The sequence below is a fragment of the Adiantum capillus-veneris genome, chromosome 11 (assembly GCF_014529385.1).
Source record: "Adiantum capillus-veneris isolate H3 chromosome 11, ASM1452938v2, whole genome shotgun sequence".
Lineage (NCBI taxonomy): Eukaryota > Viridiplantae > Streptophyta > Polypodiopsida > Polypodiales > Pteridaceae > Adiantum > Adiantum capillus-veneris.
This window is the reverse complement of record NC_140941.1, coordinates 121,876,585-121,882,584: the sequence shown is the minus strand read 5'-3', so window position 1 is coordinate 121,882,584 and position 6,000 is coordinate 121,876,585.

Genomic DNA, 6,000 nt, shown 5'->3' with positions numbered 1-6,000 from the left:
AGCTGAAATAAATCAAGAAAAATAAAAAAATGCTCAAATGTGAGTAACATCCTATTTTTACGGGGTTTATGGTATCCATTTGTGGACCCACTGTAAACGGACTCTGATATCCATAAAGGTACTTAAAGACAACTGCAAAAATCTATCAAGCTCTTGCCATGAAAATATATTCCTCCATTAAGGAAGCGTTAAAAACTGATCCTACCTCCATTACAAGCAAGTTCATCCTTTCTTCTTCCGCGAGAAAGAACCATGGCTTCTTCTTCCCGCCCTAAAAAGTCTAGGGTTTTTGTACCCTTCCCCCTAACTAGGCTCACCATTAGTCTACCAAGGAGGCCAACTAGCATCATTTGATCTATTTCCATCTCAAACTCCATCACTACATATAGTCAAGGGCAAGAGCTGATGATATGCAAAGGTTCTTGGGTTCTCTACAACAAATCTATTTTGTTTTGCATGGAAAGAAAGAGTCCTAGATTTCAGAGTGGAGGTCAACAAGAAGACTATGAAGGAGCTTTTAGTTCAGCATGTCTACACTCACTTTGATGTGATTGCGAATGGAGGAAATGTCTCAATGGTGCATAACCCACAATGCAATTGTAAGTGCTTTTTTAGCCTTTCTTTTGTAGTCCTCCTTTCAGACATTTTGGGTCTCATAATTTTTTTTTCTTTTTGAAGAGGTGGAACTTTATTAAAAGAAATAAAAACAAAATAACAAAGAGCCCTCAAGAGGGTTAGCCCATAAGCTATGTAAATGTATGAGGCATGCCTGTCTTGATTCTCAGTCAGTTACTGCTCTCCAAAGTTCTATTCAATGGAAACAGTGGAGGTCATGTATTCCTAAATTCTATTTAGCTATTAGACTAAGTGGTGTCTTAACTTTGGTTATTGCACTTGCAGATTTCTATCCTTCTCCACAAGGAATGGGAGCCAATGGAATGTATTGTAGGGCTTATATCTGTAATCCACACTCACGTTGGTGTTTTACAATCTGCTCAAAGATCTAGCAAGAGCCTTGCAGTTGAGGGCACTTTCTTCTACTAGCACTTCTACCAGGTCAACTAGAGAAATCAAAAAGATATGTTGGTTATGCTCCCTCTCCCTACCAATTGGAACTCCATGGATTGGCCAATCCCAGACATGACAGTGAGTGAATCTCTCTAGAGTAAGCTATTTAGGGATGTCCAGAGGTCCCTCCAAAACCTGTACCCACCAAATTGGTAAAGATTGCTATTTATGTCCTATAAATTTATTTGTGGAGCTTCTTCACACCATCCGCATACATGTGCCAAAGACTATGCTAGTATGTAAATCTTTAGATTCTTCCTTCTGTGAGAAGCTTCTTGATAGAGGGTGGTATGATAAAGAGGTGGATGGCATACATTGTGAGATTGGACTGGAAACTTTGGTGGCCAAGTACATGATTGGCACACAGTCACTTCTCATCTCTTTCTGGTACAAGCACTCTCAATTTGTTGCAGGCTGATCTCAACTTGTGCCTATTGATCAAGAGTCGGAAGGCTTTGAGAACAAGGCTATCATCATTGTGGAGGTGGTGGACAAACATATCAACCTTGTGACAGTGATCACAATAAGGGAGAAATGCAACCTTCTTCAACTCTAGCATGACATAGTGGAGAAGACTACGTGCAACGAGCCCTCACAATTCTATTTCTTACAAGGTGGACGCAAAGTAAGGCAACAAAGGATAAAAGAGATTGTCTGTAGAGAGCTAAGTTGTCGAGTTCAAATCGTGCCGATGTAACTTGGACAAATTCTATTGGGTGTAACTTTTTCTTCAATTGAAATCTATATTGATGAGTTCCATTATAACATTTCTTTCAATTGGTTGTATCTTTATTTCAATACTGAGATAAACATGTTTGTCTATTTGTCTCTCTCTTTGTGAAAGTATGTGGCATTTCTTTTCATTTAGTACAACATATGTAGAATTTGATGTCTTATGTCGCCTTCAATAATTCTACAATCTCTCTCTCTCTCTCTCTCTCTCTCTCTCTCTCTCTCTCTCTCTCTCTCTCTCTCTCTCTCTCTCTCTCTCTCTCTCTAAGGCGGGACCCAACCCCAAGTTGTAATGGCGGATCAAGGAAGATCCTAGAAGTAATAACCAGTGAATTACCATAGTAATTGATAGTGCACAGTCAGTCAGACACCACTCCGCTTGACAGCCTATAAATAAGACGCATTACTCATTTTGTATAGCTTTTGAATCTTTAGAATCTACACTAGTCTATGTCTAGAGCTACTTGTGCCCTTGTAATCATCTTGGTGTGCTCTCTCTCTTCTTTTGTGACAAAGACAACTTCTGGAATATAAAATTTTACAGTGTGCTCTGTATATCTAAAATACAATTTCAATTCCCTTTATAATGTCTTGTATTTCAGTTCCAATATTTCACCTTTCAATTTTGGTGTTTTCTAGTCCAGTTCCAGTCCTTTTTTTAGAGAAAAAGATCCTTCTATTAGTTAATGAAACTTCCCATAGGGCTACAACCACATCTTCAAGAGAGGGCTACAACAACCATCATAGGGAGACTCTCCCAATGAAAAAACACCATATGTACAATGAGACTAAATCAAGAAATGTTCAAGACCAAAGACGTACGGATGCACATCGAAGATCAAAGTGAAGAAGCGGTAAAGATTGGAGTTACACATTTATCACATGTTTTCCCAAAATGGTCATGTATTGTAAATTCCTGATTTATTTCAAGCCATTGTAATATTTTAATGTGTTACGGGCTCAATGGGACTTCCAAGTTGTAAAGAACAAGTCAGTTACTATGCCTAGGGTGCAGATACAATAAGTGTGGAGCCTCAAAAGTCTTGGGCGCCCGACATTACACATTTTAGACCTTGGCTAAGGTATAAAAGCCAACTTTGTAAAGATTTTATTAAGTTTTTGGATAAGAAATACACAGCGTGAGCTAACGACGCTCACTCCTCTCCTTCTTGCGCTTCCTACTCCCTCCCCGGTTGTCACATTGTAGTCGTGTTTGTTGCATTGCAACCGCAGGTAAGAGCTCTATGAATTGACGTAAGCAATTCAACTTTTGGCGTCGCCGACCCGCAGCCTAATTTCATACAACCGCAAGTAAGATCTATGCATTGACGTAAGCAGTTCAGCTTTTGGTGTCACAGACCCGCGGCCTAATTTCTTCATAACTAGGATTTTACACTTTTAAATTTAAAAAAAAAAAGCATAGGCGGGGTATTGGGGCATCATTGCTAAGCACTTAGATGTATTCTGGGTCGAAAACGACTAGGTAAAAAATCCACTGCTGTTAATAATCGCGATTTTGGAACTTGACCTAAAGTGGGTTTGAGACCATAATCATGTGTGCTTAGGTCTTATAAACAGATCCTAGAAGTTTTGTTACGTTTGGATGTCATTTGATGCTGTAACGGATGTGAATTATTTGCCGATGAGCGATTGGCTTTTGGTGATTTCAGTCACTTGAGTGTAGCTTGAGTTAGATGCGAGTTGTTAGTTTTTTTCCAAGAGATTGACAACCTCTTGTAGCCTCTATTCACTAGTCGAGTCAACTTCGTCCCATGGTTTGGCAAATTAATTGTGGTTCTTGCTAATACTGCAATAAGATAGGATGGTGAGGTTAGACATGCATCCCACATTCGACGCCGCTACTGAGGACGAATAGACCTAAACTAGAGAGAAAACAAGAGTGTATTGTGTATTTGACCATCCATTAACTTCCTCTAGGTTCACCTAGAGTAAAACTTTCTTTTTAGAAACCGCATAGCTTAAGGTTGTCGTCTTTTGTTGTGTAGAGGTAGCTTGGAAGTAATCGTACTTGCTGAGTGCCTTCAGGATTGTAGGAATGTAGATTTAGATTAGGATTTGGAGAATGATTGAAAGGCGAGACAAGTCTTAAGATCAAGGCTCTGAAAACCGTAAAAAACAAGAAAACAAGTGTTTGTGGACACTTTCCACAACCCAATTGCAGTAGAACCTAGGAGTAGGGTAAGTAGAATCCGAGGTGGATTTCAAAACATTGCTCTCTCTAAAAGAATCAAGTGTGAGTTTTTTATGTGAAGTTGCATAATTCCATGTCTACGGCTAGAAATAGCACGAAAAGACTCCAAACCAGTCAATCCAACTGGACCGTAAGCCTAAAAGTTATATGAACCAGTGGTGGGTAAGCTCAAGGACACTTTGAGGTAAAATTTTCAAGAGTTGGCCAAAACTCAGATTATTTACTTTTTCTTGACATTTTAGGCCAAATTAAGTTTTGACTTAATTCATAGACTCAAAATAGATCATGAAAAGACTGTCCAGTGAAAAAGTTCAAAAAAAGTGTCAGTTTTGGGCCTAAAGTTAATAATCGCGATTGTTAACTTTCAACTCATATTTGAACAAGGTTCATACCAGTGACTCATTGCATGTGTAAAGGCACAAAAGATTTGGATCACCAAACTGGCAAAAAACTGGGTAAAAACTAAAGTTTGTACTGACTTTTTGAAACTTGAGTGTAAATTGGAAAAACATTTGTCCAAACTTGATGAAACTTGATTCATAGGCTTATATTGATGTGATAAACATGTGCATATGCTCAATTGATCAAAAAGATGAAAAATTTTATCAGTGGTAAATAATCGTGATTATTTACATCTGCCCCATTTTTAAACTTTTTTGATCAAGTCAGCATACCACTAGTTTTACCATGTTGTAATAAGCCCACAAACCAAATTTGGTAAGATTTGGATCACTGGATTGAAAATTGTGACCAAATTTGCAAAGTCAGTCTGCGGACAGAAAACTGATCACCATTTGACCAAAAATTGTCCAAACTTGATGAAAATTGTCTAGGGACCTTAACTTGAGGTGCTTAACAGATCTGTGTCAAATTTAGGACAAAAACTTGCAAAAAATTTGTCAAAGTAAAGAATCGCGATTATTTACGTTTGCTCCAAAAATTGACAATCTTGCATATTTAGGCATACCACAAGGTCAAGCATAGCAAGTAGACCTCACAAAATTTGAATCACAAAAGTGAAACGTAAGCCAGATTCTTGAAATCAGAGTCTGCAGACACGAAACAGCTGATAAACTTGATGAATCTTGTCCAAATTAAGTTTTAACGAGGCTTTCAAATCAACGAGCAAAGAAAACCGAGCGAAGCCAATTTTTGAGAAAATATGAGCAACACCCTTGACAAATTGATGCGAGCGTAAGGTATATTAAAGAAAATACTCATGTCATCTTAAATCCAACCAACTTCTCCAGTACACAAATGGGTCATACATTAAAAATTATTAGAAAGTAGCTGCTCTAATCAAATCCCAAGTCATAGAAGTACATATAAAGCGGTTAATTGCAGATGCATCAAAAACACTAAAAAGGTTAGAACTAACAAACTTCCAGTAAGTCTATGAAAAGTAGACAAAATAACCTTGTAAAATTGAGAAACCTCATGATAAAGGGCATAAACATGCTCTCCATTATTATTTTCTTTAGGCTCAAGCTTTACATGCTCTATGACAAAGTGAGAGGATGCAAAGAGAAATCTCCACCATCAATGCTAAAACTTGTTGCCTAATAGTGTCAACTTTGATTTGCCCCATGTGAGTATGAAACATAGGCACTAGTCTTTGACCTTGTTGATGGCCATACACAGTAAAGCTGCAAACAAACCTTTGAAAACACAAGTTTATGTTCTAGGAGGAAATCGTTCTCAATTTTGGTCATGTCATACAAGTATCATAGAGATGGGCATTATGCACAAAAGACATGTTGATAATCATTGCACAACCAAAAAATCAAAGAAATAGTTGCCCACCACATAACATAAACAATGTTCAAGATTTATAGTGACAATTAAAGCAAAATAAGTAAAAGGGGTAAAACCGATGAAGCCAACAAACTCGTCGAGGAGAAAAATCCCTTACGAAATCACCATCAAATCCATAATTTAAGAAATCAAACCTAACATTCGTTTAATTTTTTCCAAGAAAACACTAAAGC